The sequence below is a fragment of the Moschus berezovskii genome, chromosome 23 (assembly GCF_049115385.1).
Source record: "Moschus berezovskii isolate FMDL1 chromosome 23, NW_MosBer_1.0, whole genome shotgun sequence".
Lineage (NCBI taxonomy): Eukaryota > Metazoa > Chordata > Mammalia > Artiodactyla > Moschidae > Moschus > Moschus berezovskii.
The window spans coordinates 32,216,914-32,233,637 of record NC_142482.1 but is presented as its reverse complement, the minus strand read 5'-3'; the positions used below and the strand labels follow the sequence as shown (position 1 = coordinate 32,233,637).

General features: G+C 43.5%; 1 protein-coding gene across 6 annotated transcripts in view; it reads left to right on the top strand.

Annotated features, from left to right (window-relative positions):
* The window catches only part of ADGRF5 (adhesion G protein-coupled receptor F5), a 106,987-nt gene that overhangs the window by 27,223 nt on the left and 63,040 nt on the right, over positions 1 to 16,724 (top strand). Inside the window, exon 1 of one of the 6 annotated variants that reach the window (XM_055405884.2) lies at positions 5,876 to 6,322. The exons of 2 other annotated variants lie outside the window; for them this stretch is intronic. The gene's annotated coding sequence lies outside the window, so the exon portion shown is untranslated. Of the gene's footprint in view, positions 1 to 5,875; positions 6,323 to 16,724 lie in introns of those variants that run through there. 3 more of the 6 variants (XM_055405887.2, XM_055405889.2, XM_055405890.2) reach the window with 3 other exon arrangements.

Genomic DNA, 16,724 nt, shown 5'->3' with positions numbered 1-16,724 from the left:
ACATGCATACACATCGTCATTCTTTTTCAGACTCTTTTCTCAAATAGGTTATTATAGAATACTGAGTAGCGGTCCCTGTGCTATACAGTAAGTGCTTGCTGGTTATCTATTTTGTATATAGCAGTGTGTGTATATTAATGACTCCTAATTTATCCCTCACCCCAACATTTCCCCTTTGGCAACCAAATTTTTGGTTTTGAAATATGAGAGTTTGTTTCTGTTTTGTAAATTAGATTCCACACATGAGTGATATCATGTATCTGTTTTTCTTGGGCTTACTCCACTTACTATGATAATCTATAGGTCCATCCATGTTGCTGCAGGTGGCATTATTTCATTGTTTTTTATGGCTAAGTAGTATTCCGTTGTATATATGTACTGTATCTTCCTTATCCATTCATCTGTTGATGGACATTTAGGTTGCTTCCCTGTCTTGGCTGCTTGTAAATAGTGCTGCTATGAGCAGTGGGGTGCATGTATCTTTTCAAATTATGGTTTTCTTTGGATGTATATCCAGAAGTGGGATTGCTGGATCATGGGGTAGTCCTTTTGTTTGCTTTTCTGGATCACCTATGACGTGCCAACATTGAGTGAGGATCTGGGCATACAATACATAAATACATAAGACAAGGCCCAGCCCTCAAGGCACTTAGTCAATGCATTAAAATGATCGTTTGAGTATAGTGTGGTACCTGCAGAAAGACACATACCTGCTAGTTTGGGGTCAGGGAGAAAAAGAACCTGACTCAGCCTGGGAGGGGTGGGAAGGTCTTTGGAAGAAATAACATCTGCTACTTAATTGAAGATTAAAAGTTAGCCAGATGATGAAGGGGGAGGGGAAAAAGCATGACACAGCCTGGAATGTTCCGGGTAAGACACATTACTTGGTGCTTACATTTCTGCCTGAGCAAATAGCTCTGTCTCCAGCGAGGCTAACCCCTCAAGTCCTAAGTGATGCCTCATACTAACACAAATGTCGATAACACGACTAGTTGAACTAGCGACTCAGGCTGCACCATCGCAGTCAGGTGGAAGTCTGGTTTCAACTTGCCACCAACTCCAACATCATAGAACTCAGACAAGGGCTCTTTCCCAGCGAACAGCAGCTGTAGCTGCGACAGGGCAAAGTCTTCCCATCAGCACTGGCCTCTGGGTTGCAGCCGAGACCATATGGTGGTTCCATTTTTTATTGGTCGTTGTTTTCGTTGTGAAGAGAGTGCCACGAGCACAGTGTTCCTAGAAACAAACAGGACAGTGGGCGAGAGAGGAATTGCTCCTCCGGGAGGCAAACGGACAGCCACCTTGACAATGCCCAGTCCGATGTCAGAGTCGACGGCGCCCCACCGCCAGAGGCAAACAGGAAAAAGACAGCATTTTCAAAGTGTGAACCCAGGATCTGACTCTCACAGCAGGGTGTTTTTTAAGGCAAGAGGTATCCAAGTCAAGCTCCCCCACATTGTTACTCTTCCTTTATTGAAGGACAATTGCTTTACATGCTGTTTCAGTGTCTACTGTACAACAAAGAGAGTCCGTTATATATATGCATATATCCCCTGCCTCTGGGACCTCCCTCCCACCATCCCCCCTCCTCCCCATCACCCCTCCAGGTCAGCACAGAGCACTGAGCTCCTTGTGTGGTACAGCAGCTTCCCACTAGCTGTCTGTTTGACACTCGGTAGTGTATACACGGGGCTTCCCTGATAGCTCAGTTGGTAAAGAATCCTCCTGCAATGCAGGAGACCTCGGTTCGATTCCTGGCTTGGGAAGATCCCCTAGAGAATGGACAGGCTACCCCCTCCAGTATCCTTGGGCTTCCCTGGTGGCTCAGACGGTAAAGAATCTGCCTGCAATGCAGGAGACCTGGGTTTGATCCCTGGAGGAGGGCATGGCAACCCACTCCAGTATTGTTGCCTGGAGAATCCCCATGGACAGAGCAGCCTGGCGGGCTGAAGCCGGTACAGTCGCACAGAGTCCGACAAGACCGAAGCGACTAGGCAGCAGTGTATATATGTCATCCCTAATCTCCCAGTTCATCACACTCCTCCTTTCCCCGCTGTGTCCACATGCCCATTGCTCTGTCTCTCTTCCTGCCCTGCAAATAAGCTTGTCTCTATCATCTTTTTCTTTTTAGATTCCACATACGTGTGTTAATATAAAGTATTTCTTTCTTTCTGATTTACTTCACTCTGTATGACAGACTCTAGGTCCATCCTCATCTCTACGAATGACCCTCTTTTCTGAAGGTCTTCGAGCTTTCCTCTCCCGGACTGGGTAAACTCCACTACCAGACATTCAATCCTCCCTTGCAATTACTTTCCAAAGCTCTCAGCCTGCAACATTCTTTTAGTGATCCCCACCACCCGCCTCTTTTTTGGGAGTATAATTGCTTTACAATGTTGTGTTAGTTTCTGCTGAACAGCTATGTATACATGCTGCTGCTAAGTCGGTTCAGTCGCGTCCGACGGCAGCCCACCAGGCTCCCCTATCCCTGGGATTCTCCAGGCAAGAACACTGGAGTGGGATGCCATTTCCTTCTCCAATGCATGAAAGTGAAAAGTGAAAGTGCAGTCGCTCAGTCGTGTCTGACTCTTTGAGACCCCATGGACTGCAGCCTCCCAGGCTCCTCCGTCCATGGGATTTTCCAGGCAAGAGTACTGGAGTGGGGTGCCATTGCCTTCTCCCATATGTCTACATACATCTGCTTTTTCTTGAACCTCCCTTCCACTACCACCCCCAATTCCATCCATCTAGGTCATTACAGAGCACTGAACTGAGCTCCCTATGCTATACAACTGGTTTTCCTCCTATGTTTTCTTCATTCCTTCCAACACAGCTGCTGTTATTCATCTACACTTATACTAATCCACTCAAGTTACCCCCAAAGGAACCAGATCTCATGACAGAGACAAGAAAATATATTCTGGAGGCATCTTCAAAGTGCCAATCTGTGTGGAACCAGAGTCAAAGCCAACAGAAAGCAAAGGCAGAGGCAGTGCCAAATCCCTCCATGTTATTACCACAAAAATCTCATTCCTGCAGAAATAACATTATTGCTGTTGTTCAGTCACTAAGTCATGTTCGACTATTTGTGACCCCATGGACTGTAGGCTCCTCTGTCCTCCACTATCTTCCAGAGTTTGCTCAAATTCATGTCCATGGAATTGGTGATGCTATAATAACAATAACAAGAGCCAACACCCAACACATGCTTACTAAGTACCAGGCACTTTCATAAGCATTTTTACAGGTGTGGAACTCATTCAATCTTCCCTACAACCCTGAAGTCGTTCTTATTATTACTCTGATGTTGCAGATGAGAAAACCGAGGCACAGAAAGATAAAATAACCAAGTAAGCTTCTGAGGAGCTATGAGTGGGGGGATCTGGTGTCCACACTATTAATGCCGCACTGGGGTTTCAAGACCCAGGCGTTTTCTACTACTTATATTTAATATTATAGGTTTTTAGTGTAAAAATGAATCTAGAATATCTCTGTCCATTTTGTATAGAAAAAGTCAATACCTCAAATATTTAGCACAAAAAATTTGGAATTCAGTAGACCATTGAACAACATAGGTTTAAGGGTAGTCACTTCTGCACAGCTGAAAATCTGCACACAACTTTACAATCGTTACTCTGTATCCTGGTTCCACATACAAGAAGTCAACCAAGCAACGTGGATCGTGTCGTACAGTTGTATGCATTTAAATGAAAAAAAAAGAAAATCGGCGTGCAAGTAGACCCACGCACACTGTCCAAGGATCAACTAAATTCTAAAATATGATTTAAGCTATTTGACTGTGTGTCTATGTGTCTTACTATTTTATTTATTTATTGGCCAAGGGTAGTATTTTATTTATTTTTTATAGAATTGTTTTTTAATTGAAATATAGTTGACTTTCTGTGTCATGAATATTTTCTATAGAAAGAAAAGATTTATTTTTCATAGCGATTCACCACTTTACTACAGGTAAGGCAATTAGTACTGGATTAAATAATAAGGCCCTTTATTGTGCCAAGTGGCTCAAGGGTAAAGAATCTGCCTGTCAATGATCCCTGGGTTAGGAAGATCCCCTGGAGGAGAAAATGGAAACCTACTCTAATATTCTTGCCTGGGAAATTCCACGGATAGAGGAGCCTGGCGGGCTACAGTGCATGGGGTCACAAAAGAGTCGGACATGAGCATGCACACACATTGTGCCACTGATAGTAAATCCAGAGGTGATATACATCCACATCTGGCCACATGTCTAAGCATGTACCAGGGTCCAGCAAGGAGAATGATGTTACTGGACTTTAAACCTATCACAGTTCACCCCTGAGCGCGTAACCAGGCCCAGGCTGGCAGCAGAGAGGAGGTGAAGGGTCAGCTGTTGGGGGCAACCACCACCATCTCCCATGCTGGTGTGGAATGGGCTGGAGAATACAATTGAGAATCAGTACCAAGAAGGAGAATAATAATGTTGTCTTGGCCAAAAATTCATTTGGGTTCTTCCATAAGAGGTTGCAGAAAAACGCGAACAAAATGTTTGCCAATCCAGTCTTTTGAAGGTTCATCCTCATTTTGCCAACATTCGCCCTTGTCCCCAGCCTGAATATGACAAGTATTTGCTGATATGCCTACAGGATGGGAGCTCTGGCTGGAAGGGAAGGCTGGCCAGGAGGAAGGAGAATGATGTGGGACAGGGAAGATCCAAGAGCTTGGAGGACTGGAGCCCAGGTCTCCAGTTCTGGAGTTCGTCCTCCATGCCAGGCTTTTATCAGAGCCTTTGCAGCCTCAGCAGTATTATTATTCCACTTTCACACATAATAAAATTGAGTCTCAGTGAGGTCTCATAACATCTCCAAGGCCACATAAATAGGAATCAGTGGCCCTACGGTTTGAATCCCTGCAGTCTGACTCTGGGGTCCTTGCACTGACACACTGTCCTGACAATAGGAGGGTATCTCTCAATGCAGTCTAGGGATGCCCTTTTTACTGGGGCACTTACAATGCAGATTCCTGGGCCCTAGGCCAGGGCCCATTCATCAGGCTTTCTGTGGGCAGGGCTTCAGAATAGGAAGTTGAAGAGTATTCCACAGAGAGAGATGTTTAAGAACAATGAGGTGACCATTTGTCACTTCCCATCTGTGTTCTGACGTTGGGCAAGTCACTGTTTCTCCCTGGATTTCAGTTTCCTTCCTTGTAAAATGAGGATGGGTAGGTCATTTTCATCTCAAGAACTCTAATTCTAATTCATCTTTATTTTTTACTGCAGTATAATTGCTTCATCTAATTCATCTTTAAACCCAACAAATCAGCTGCAGCCTGCCTTTTTCCATGTATCTCCTTATCTTTAAACATTAGTGTTAACTGAGACAATAGGTTAAATGTTACAGAATTTGTAATTTGATGCACAAATATTCACAGAGTTTCCCTGGAAAATCTGGAAGAACTACATACCTCTGAATGTGGTGTATTTGAAGGGCTGCTGCTAAGTCACTTCAGTAGTGTCTGACTCTGTGTGACCCCATAGACGGAAGCCCACCAGGCTCCCCCGTCCCTGGGATTCTTCAGGCAAGAACATTGGAGTGGGTTGCCATTTCCTCCTCCAATGTGTGAAAGTGAAAAGTGAAAGTGAAGTCGCTCAGCCGTGTCCGACCCTTAGCGACCCCACAGACCCTCCCTAAAACCCAGGGCTAGGACCAAATGATTTCACTAGGCCTTCCCATGTTCAGGACTTTTAAATCTCTGATTTCTTGGTGCTTCTAGAAATGACGCTCATTGATAATTTTAATTTTCTTTCCACTCTGAAAACACGATCTCATTTAGTGGGCATCTTTCAAAGATTTAAAGCAGGCATCCTACACTGGCCATAAGCTCAAACCCATTTGCGGACTCTGTCTGGTTTCATTTTCTGAAGTTTTTTCTCTGAAGAAAGGAAAGCAAAGATTAGGTGCTTTGGCCAAACAAGTCTGGCTACTCAGTGAATAGGTTTCCAGATAAGAAGGATCTGAAGGACTTCCCATGGGCGTGAGGGAAATAGCACACACCATCTGGGGAAGAGGACCAGGAAATCACTTCTTGTTTTCAAACAGCGGCGAGCCGTCGGGGATGGCTGTGTGAGGCTGGGAGGACCACGGCAGGGAGGCAGCGGTCAGAGAGGAGGCTGAGCTTGGCTCGGAGCTCCCAGTCCTGTCTGAGCCCTCCTCATGAGCCCAGCTTGGCTCTCCCTTCATCAAGCATGAGGCTGCGGGGCAAGTGGCCTCATAGCAGAGAGCTGGAACTTTGTTAGACGTCTGATCAGAGCCGGAGCCGGCCTGGGGACGACGGTGCTGGGCAGGTAACAGGCATTTCTCCTACTGGGGTTTGTCTCTCTTGGTCGCAAGACCTCAGGGGCACCTAGGTCACTCTGAGGCTCCTTTTAAGGCACTTTTCAGTTGCAATCCTCTTTTCTGTAGCTGTGACTTGTATGTTGCGAGCACAAAGTGTGGCTGGCCAGGGGCATTGGGCGTGTGACTGTTGGTCAAGTCGCTGAGACTGTGCTTAGGAAGATGGAGTATCAGGCAGTGAGCTGGGGTGCTTTTAGGATTTCCTCTATAGTAAAAAGAGCTTTCCGTTTTCTATCTTTTTAATGAATTTTCCCATCCCTGAGCCAGAAAATACCGTAGAGACCAGACGGTTCGTGAATTGCTTGCTGTGGATTTCCACTTCAGGCAGCCGGGGAGGCTACCCTGCATGCAGCAGGAGGTGTGCAGGTATTCTCAGGTCCTAGGCAGTCTGGAAATATAAAATGTAAGCTACCCCTTCCTCCAACTACTGATTGAAACGGGGTTTGCAAGTCAGCTCTAGGAAGGAGGTCAGATAAAGCACTGGGATCAAGAGCAGGCAGGCTTGCCTCAAGTGTTCTAGAAAGGAGGAGTTGCCCTATGGTGTGTGGTTTGCTTCAACAGTGTTTTCTCATACTTTGTAGAAAGCCGGGTCATACCACTTCACCGCAACTCAGTTTTTCCCTTCATAAAGAGCTAATGTTTCTGGACTTTCATTTTTGAATGACGCACGTAATGCACAGTTATATTCTTACTATAACAGACTATGTCTCACAATTTTTCAAACCCCACACGCCCCATATGCATTAGTCTCCTTCCCTCCCCAGTGTTATCCAATCAATTGTTTGCCATCTATCTTGCCAGTTAAGTGACTGATTTTTCTGTCTTCCCAGCTCTTAGGCAAGCCAGGGCACTTAGGAGTACAAGAAATTCTCATTGTCAGATTCATGTATTGGTCTTTAACAATAACTTCCCCTCACTGTAAAGAAAAAAGAATACATGGGGAATGTGAGCGGTTATTTTAATATTTAGAAAAGCTTGAAATAGTTTTTTTCATTTTTACCATTGTTACTTATGGGTTGGTTTTGGCTTGGAGAGTGCATAGTATTTGTAACAACCTCCCATGGATTAAATTCTAGATTTTTCAACTAGTAGTTTGGGCTTCTCTCTTGAGGTCCATCAAAGGTATTCTGTTCTGGAAAATAAAAGAAGATTAACTGAATAGATGGATGGATTTATAGATACATAAATGACAGCTAGCCAGCTAGATTAAGCAGTTGGCTCCAGGGAAATGGGGGGACAATGGGAGAGATTCCCTTTCTTAATGAATAATAGATGTATTTAACATGTGGGTTCACTTTCTATTTCTTTTAGCTTTCTGTAAAAAAGTGGCCTTTAATTTTTTCCTTCTATTCATTATTACGAGACAAGAGAACAAGAAATAAAATACTATGAACAAATGAGTCTGGGTCATGGAGAGAGGATTTGCAATGAAGTTACATGAGCAATGTCAAGTCTGAGAATAATCACAAAATACTTTTCAACTGCTATTAGGCATTTTCTTGCCCTTCCCAAGGTTTCTCTGCTTCAAACTAGAGGGCCAACTGGCCCTGATTTTGGACATTCTCTGGTGGTTTCTTGATCATCTTGTTCAATTTGCGCATGTTGATTCTTTCTCTGGGTATTTTGATGAATCATTTCACCCTACTGCACAGTGCTAGCCGCTGACAGAGACCTCCTTCTCCTTCAACTCACTCATCACAGGTAAAGCAGGTAGCATGTTCCCATTGCATGAAATACGAAACTGAGAGGCTCAGAATTCCAGGGGCACTGGAATGAGAAGAAGCCCAGATCTCTGCCTTTCCAACCAAGAGGTTGATAACATCACGAGGGTGAAAATCATATAGAGTAGAGAATGAATGTGATTGGCTGGATTCTATCAGTTTTGGAGCAACATGGGTTCCCAGTTGTGCTGGAAGTCTGTAGGTAGATTCAGCTATTGCCTGGTCCAGATTTGAGCACATTCTAACACCTGCCGTTTATTGGCATCATCCTCAGCAACTTAGCAAAAGAAAACAGTGCCCAGACACTTCCCTGGAACAACTGAGTGAGAATCTCTAGGGAAATCTCATGCTGTTTTGCTTGGTTGGTTTTGTTTGTAAATCTCCAAAGTGATTCTTTTATGCAGCGAAGGTTGAGAACCGCTGAGTCCAAACCGTAAGAGACAAAGTCTAAATAGTGAAGCAGAAATAATACTGCTTCAGGTCGCCCAGAAGTTTGGGCCAGAAGTGCCAGCAGGGTAAGCATCCTGTTTTAGGATCCTGGCTGCGACTGTTTATGAGTGGAACGCCTCCCCCCACCCCCACATCTGCAGGTGAGAATGAGGAGGTAACGCCAGCTTCCCAGACATGGCCCTACCTTTCGAGTTTCAACTGAAAACAACCCCACTGGCTTCCATGCAGAGTCACTGGCTCCCTGTTACTTGCAGAGTTTACAGAATCTGATGAAATGTTCTAGGTAAACAGGATGTGTTCTTCTGTTGCCAAGTGACTATGGATGGGAGGGGGTCATCCTTTTATTCAATGTCACTTTACCATGTGTCTCAATTCCCAGAAAAAGAATTACTAGTTATCTTTTGCCTGATCTGCCACTTTCTGGATTGATCTATATAGATGGGTAGAAAATAAATCAGAGTTGGGTTTTTGTTGTTGTTGCTTTTCAGAGCTTTTTTTTAAATCAGAAAATGTGCCCCTAGAAAACTTCCCTGGCAACATTCGTCATAGAGTCCAAATTAGTATCACTCATCGCTGTGATCTTTGTCTCTAAGTGGAGGCCCTCTCAGGCTCAGTTTCCCCCATGTCAGGGAGTTTCAACCCAGAGTAAGTGCTTTAGGAAGGCTTGTTGAGTTAAGTATCTGTGTTCACTATGGGGACGCTATGAATTCACACGACTCAGCATTTCAACTTACATTGCCTGATTCTGGTGATGATGGTTAAAATAATTGGAGTCTTGCCCGTTTCCTAAAAGATAATCACAAAAGTGAAACCTTTAAAGTCACAGCTTAGTAGAAGCATCTATCCTGATAGTTGTGCAAAGAGCTGTGGAATTACAGAGAATCCTTTCTTTTAATCAGTTTATACTCGTAACAGGAGGCAAAGCACTAGCCCTGGGGATTTTAATAATAATAGGTAATGTTTCCTGAGTACTTATTTTGTGCTGGGCACTGTGTTCAGTACTTTACAGAGGTGGTTAAGTCATGTAGTTATTACAATAATCCCATGCCTCAGTTTCTATTGTAATATCTAATTTATAGACAAAAGGACACACAATTTTAACTGAGTTGCCAGAGGCACAGAAAGCTGGCAAGTAGGAAGTCTGACCAGTCCATATGCCTAATAACTATGCTGTGCTACAAAAACCACAATAGAGCTACAGAAAAATATGCATACCAGGGCCAGAGAAGTAGCCAGGGAGGGAGATGCAGTGTACTCCAAAGAAAGGGTAAGAGTTCAGATTTAGCAACAGAGTTGGCTATTACTCTGTGACTTGGGGTGTGTGATTTAATTTACCCGTTTCAGTTTCTTCATTGGTGAAATGGAGATACTGATAGTTCTAACAATATAGGGTTTAAGGATTGAAATGAGCCTGGCACATGCAGGTACACCGCTTAGTCTAATGCCCGGCATTAAACTGGTAGTGGTGGTTTAAGTCGCTAAGTCGTGTCTGACTCTTGCAAACCCATGTACTGTAGCCCACCAGGCTCCTCTGTCCATGGGATTTTCCAGGCAAGAATACTGGAGTGGATTGCCATTTCCTTCTCCAAGGGATCTTCCTCACCCAGGAATTGAACCCAGGTGTCCTGCAATGCAGGCAGATTCTTTACCGATTGAGCTACGAGGGAAGCCCGGGATAGAGCTAAAGCTTGATAAATGATAGCAATTCTTGTTGCTACTAACGGAGCACAAAAGACCTGAAATGATGACTAAATCTCAGAAGGGAAAAATGGGGCATTTCAGGTTGCCAAGAATAGTGTGAGAAGTTGAGGTAGCAATCTCTTCAACCAATACTTATTGTTAATATTTATGACACATTTTGCAAAAGAAGGTACAATAAACGCTTGTGAGTAGGTCAGCCAGCCAGTTATGTCTCCAACTGTTACAGAAGAAAATTGCGTCAGAGCTGGGTTTACCTTCAGTTGTGGTAACCGTGCTTACAGGTGAATTAGCCCAGATTTCCTCTGAGCATTTGAGAATGTTTAGAGTATCTGACGATGGTATAGTAGCACTGCTGCTGCTGCTGCTAAGTCACTTCAGTCGTGTCCGACTCTGTGTGACCCCATAGACGGAAGCCCACTAGGCTCCCCGGTCCCTGGGATTCTCCAGGCAAGAACACTGGAGTGGGTTGCCATTTCCTTCTCCAATGTGTGAAAGTGAAAGTGAAGTCGCTCAGTCATCTCTGACTTGTAGCGACCCCATGGACTGCAGCCTACCAGGCTCCTCTGTCCATGGGATTTTCTAGGCAAGAGTCCTGGAGTGGCTTGCCATTGCCTTCTCCGATAGTAGCACTATATGACAAATAGTGTTCTAGGCAAATGATTTGGCAGATGGTATTGAATATTGGACACAGAGGGAAAGAGGAAGGTTCAGGGGATTGCTGCAGTCATTCTGGTGATAATGATTCTGAGGAGATGATAACATCCACACCAATATGGCGGCTGAGGGAAAGAAAACGCGGGCACTGGAGGGATTCACAGGACTGAGCAAATGGCTGAATTGCTCCTCCCATTCCTGCCCTCAAGGCTTGTGACCCAGAATACCTGTGGGGTTGTGAGCTTGGGAACCTGGAGAAATAAGCCAGCAGTTTGTAAATCTGGGAAAAGATGGGTTAGGAGAGAAGAGACGCATTGATTCCGGATAAGCTGAATTTAGACCCAGGTGGAAACAGTGCATTTGGGAAGATGTTCCTAATACTTAGAAAAGTGACTAAGGTGGAAATAAAGTTTGGGGAAGTTTCATATAAATGGATAGTTAAAGCTGTAGACATGGACAAGCTCCCTAGGCGTGTCAAGAGAGAGCAGCCAAGGACCCAGGGGAGGTTTGCAAGCCCACACTCAGATCGAGTAGGGTGAGGAGGACGGACTCATAGGAGGAGGGAAAGCAAAAATGGCTGAAGTGAAGAGAGACCCCAAAGTGAAGTGAAGGAGAAAAAGGGGAAGGCATGAAGAAGGAGCAGCTAAGTGTTGTCACCGCAAGAAGATCCAACCAGTCCATTCTAAGGGAGATCGATCCTGAGTGTTCATTGGAAGGACTGATGCTAAAGCTGAAACTGCAATACTTTGGCCACCTCATGCGACGAGTTGACTCACTGGAAAAGACTCTGATGCTGGGAAGGGTTGGGGGCGGGAGGAGAAGGGGACGACCGAGAATTAGATGGCTGGATGGCATCACCGACTCTGTGGACATGAGTTTGAGTGAACTCCAGGAGTTGGTGATGGACAGGGAGGCCTGGCGTGCTGTGATTCATGGGGTCGCGGAGAGTCAGACATGACTGAGTGACTGAACTGAACAGAACTGAAGTGTTGTCAGAAACCAACAAGAAATCAGGAAGGACGAGGATTAGTGGAGAATATCACACTTTGGAAAATGCTTTTCATGATGAGATGAGGACAAAATCAGACTATCCAGATTAAGAAAATCTTGGAATGGCCATGACTTCCCAGTGTGCTATATTTGGGGGGAGGGAGTTTTAATCTGTAATATTTAATTAATCTGTAATATTTAATCTGGAAGTTTTAATCTGTAATTTTTTTTTCATTTTAAGTAGCACACACACATCTTTTCTTCAAAATAGTCAAATAATTATTTTTATTGAAGTATAGTTGACTTACAATGTTATGTTAGTTTTTGTTGCACAGCAAAATGATTCAGTTATACATATATATATATATTCTTTTCCATTATAAATTATTACAAGTTATTGAATACAGTTCCGTGTCATCCACTATTGTTAAATTCTAACAAAATGCCTAGGGAGGAAAATAGGAATTTAAGAGAAGTGAAGTCATTGGCCAAGGACCCCACGCCTGATGTCAGGGAGATGGAGGAACTGGGAGGTGGGAAGGGAGGGAATACATAGATCTAAGAGGGTCCTGCCAATTACTAAAATGTTGGAATAGCTTAAACCACATGGTAAAGAACTAAGTGCTACCCTGGGGCCCCTGGAGGGTCTGGAGTGTCGCCTCCAGTCTCTGCCTCCATCACTCAGTTTCTTGCAGAAAACAGAGAACAGAGACTGCTCTGATTGATCAACTATTGTTGCTGTTGGAAGACTCAGTATTATTTCAGATCTTACCTCATAAAGAGTAAGACCACAGAACTGTAAGGCTTGGACCCACGCCCAAGCCCTTGGAGTCTCACAGCCAACCCCAGGGCCACCCTCCATGGCAGCTGAAAAACACCTCAGGCATTGTCTTGCCAGGACTTAGGAAAACCCCTCCACGTGGTAAATGAAAGTACCAAGATGGTTGAGACAAGAACAGAGTTAGGAACCTACTGGCTTCTTGGAGATGGCAATCTCCTGTTGTAAAATCCTCCAGTGATTTACAACAAGAAGGATGAAAGGTTATCAACGCTGCACACATGTGCAGTGTGTTTTGGAAAACTTGACCCCATTGTGTACAAACAAATGTTCCTCTCTAATCTGATAGGACTGAGTTACCCTGACACAATGCTTCTCCTGAACCTTATTTTAAGGCAAAGGAAAATGAAACAGGAAAAAATTTTTTTTCAAGGCAGTTCTTTTATTGGTATTGTATTTCGTGTTTGTGTTAAATAAATATTTAGTTTATAGTTCTGCATGTGCAAGGGAGATTCATCTCATTAGATAAGGTCAGCAAAGGCAAGTCATCACCTCTTGCTGTTGAAAACACAGATTTGTGAAGGCAGTCTGTTAGAGGAGTCCTTGAGGGTTTTTAATCTGTACTTCTGCACTCCAGGAGGGAGGTTATTGATGCCATCCTGTCTTTATTGCAGTCTTGAGCAAAGAATAATATGCTCTTTGCTCAGTCACTAATCATGTCTGACTATTTGCGACCCCATGGACTGTAACTCACCATGCTCCTCTGTGGGATTTCCCAGGCAAGAACATTGGAGTGGGTTACCATTTTCTTCTCCAGGGGATCATCCTGATCCAGGGATCAACTTGTGTCTCCTGCATCTCCTACATCTGCAGGTGGATTCTTTACCAACTCAGTCACCTGGGAAGCCCATGTGTGCATGCTAAGTTGCTTCAGTCATGTCTGACTCTTTGCGACCCCGTGGACAGTAGCCTACCAGGCTCCTATGTCCCTGGGATTCTATAGGCAAGAATACTGGAATGGATTGCCATGCCCTCCTCCAGGGTATCTTCCCAACCCAGCAATTAAACCCAAGTGTCTTGCATATCCTGCATTGACAGCCATGTTTTTTTATCACTAGCACCACCTGGGAAGCCCATAAAGAATAATAATCTCAGTCAAATTTTCAATGAAAGTCCTGAAATTTGCTACTACCATCCATCATCTGCATTAAGAGGAACTCTGCTTTGAATTATTCTCTAATAGTAGAATTATATATATGCCCATATATTTTTAGTCTCTCATCTAGTCTCTATTTTGATCAGAAGTACATGACTCAGGCATATATATATAGGGAACAAAACATAGGAAGATATATCTTTGGCTTCTTTCAAAGAATACAATAACCTGTTCAGTTAATCAGATGCAGGTCAAGATGCATGACTTGCCTTGTTAGTGTCCTAGCATACAATGCAATTCTTCTTTTATTAAAAAGAAAGCCATGTATATAGCATCACCTTCTGTGCATGATCTGAAACCAGGAAGCTTACCTATGGGAAGAATTGCCACTCTTTCTCTTCTACTTTTTAACAAGATTTCTTGTGTTCTATGTACCTGACCTCCCATTTATAGCTGAACAAAGCAGAGAATCTCCAACCAGGATGTAGTCATTTTCCTGAGCACTGAAGGGAGGTTAGAACTCAATATGCAGTGATAATGTTGGGGCAAAGGGGCAGGAAAAAAAAAAAGGAGATTAAGAAACCAAGTAAATCACAGCATTACTTTGGTTTTGCCAAACAGTGAAAAATAGTTTGAGCAAATAATTACTGTTACATCTCAAAGATTAATTTTCATATTTTTACCTTTGAATGAACAATGGAAAATCTCTTGCACTATTTTATTTATTTGTTTTACTTATTATTTAATTATCAACAATCCATTTTGCAAATGAGTAAGCCAAGTTTCAGAAAGGCTAAAGAAGAAACTTTCAATTCAGGTTCATATCTAAAGGCAAAGTCCCTGCTTCTCTATTCACTATTGCCTGTGGGGCTGGTGGAGGCAGTGAATAAAGGATCAGCTGAGAAGGTTTGACCACAGTGTTTTTCTTTTAATGTTTATTTAAGTATCTGCTTGCATTTTCTGCCCCCCTTCCCTTTTTTTCATAGTCTTTTTGTTGTTGTTGTTTTATTTTTATTTATTTACTTATCTTTAGGACATGCTATGTGGCATGTGAAATCTTAGTTCCCCAGCCAGTTATCGAACACCTGTACCCTGCTTTGGGAGCTCAGAATGTTAACCACTGGACTGCCAGGGAAGTCCCAGAATAGCCTCAATTTTAAAAGCAAAACTACTCCTAGCTCAAGATCTGTCTTGCACTATTTTAAATGATGAAATAGTCACCAGCTTTAGTCGTGAAAATGTGATAGATGCTTATTAAATATGCCAGATCTGAAAAATAAGATCCAGATCATGCAGGGCCTCCAGCATCAGCAAACACCATTGCCTTTGTTCTGGAAGCAGTGGAGAGCTGAACAGAGGTAACAGGTGTGAAGAGTGCTTGCAGAAGGTCAATCTTGTATCTATGAAGATGGTAGGGTAGAGAGGAAAAGAAGGGAAGCCATCGCAGTGGTTCCTGTGTGGGGCAGTGAAGGCTTAGCTAGCATAGTCAATCAGAGGTGGAGTAGACAAATGCAAGAGTTAGCTATGATTAGGCTTAGAAGCCTAAATGAGGTTACAGTGGATTTGAAATAACTGTGAGAAATTTTAGACTCTTTGAACAGCAATGGGACCATCAGAGTCCACGTCTTTCACCTCAATTTTGAAATCGCCAAGGACCATCAACTCCTTGGCTTTGCCAAAAAGAAAATTGAGATGCAGAGAGGTGAAGTGACTTGCCCCAGATCATGAATGAATCAGTAGCAAGGTGAGGCTGGAACTCAGTTGCCTGGACTAGGGTTCACATGCTGCTGCTGCTGCCGCTGCTGAGTCGCTTCAGTCGTGTCCGACTCTGTGCGACCCCATAGACGGCAGCCCACCAGGCTCCCCCGTCCCTGGCATTCTCCAGGCAAGAACACTGGAGTGGGTTGCCATTTCCTTCTCCAATGTGTGCAAGTGAAAAGTGAAAGTGAAGTCGCTCAGTCGTGCCTGACTCTTAGCGACCCCATGGACTATAGCCCATCAGGCTCCTCCATCCATGGCATTTTCCAGGCAAGGGTATTGGAGTGGGGTGCCATTGCCTTCACCAGGGTTCACATAGAGAAAGCTTTTTCATTTATTCCGGTCGATAACCCCCCAAGAAGATCTCTAACCCAAATGGTACCTTTTCCCCAAAGGAGCAGATGGCTAAGTTTATAATTTTGTCGCTACTACGTATCAGCTGTTTGACCTTGGTGAGTTACTCATCCTTCTAACCTTCCATTTCTATATTTGAATATGGAATAATTAAGGATAATTTAGTGATATTATAGGATTAATTGAGAGGGTTAAATGACATAATTCTTGAAGAGAGCTTCTATGCCTCTTATAGCATTAGGCCTGAAACAGATGTAATAGCACTATGAATACTGAAAAAGCTCTCTCCCTGAAACAGATCTATTATCAGTGATCTGTAACCACCATCATCACCATCACCATCTTTGCTGATAATTATTCTCCACCATTATATGACAAATGACTTGTCAAACAATAGAACAACATCAGTCAGTTCAGTTCAGTTGCTCAATCGTGTCTGACTCTCCACTACCCATTGTCCACTATAGACAATATTATTATCTAGAATTTTTAAAATCCTTAATTAATCTCTTTAGTCCTGACTAATTCAGCTCCCAGCTGCCTTTGAGACACACAGCCCTTGCCAGGTCTTAGTTTTCTTATCTAAAAAAATTAGACGTGTGTGTGTGTATGTGTGTGCGCGCGCGTGTGTGTGTGTGTGTGTGTGTAGAGGGCAGGGGGAAGTGTTTGAACTAAGGGCAAATTCTTTTTCTTTTTTCCTTAGCAAATCATTTTCTTTAAATTTATTTTTAATTGGAGGATAATTACAATGTTGTGTTGCTTTCTGCCATACAACAATGGGAATCAGCTGT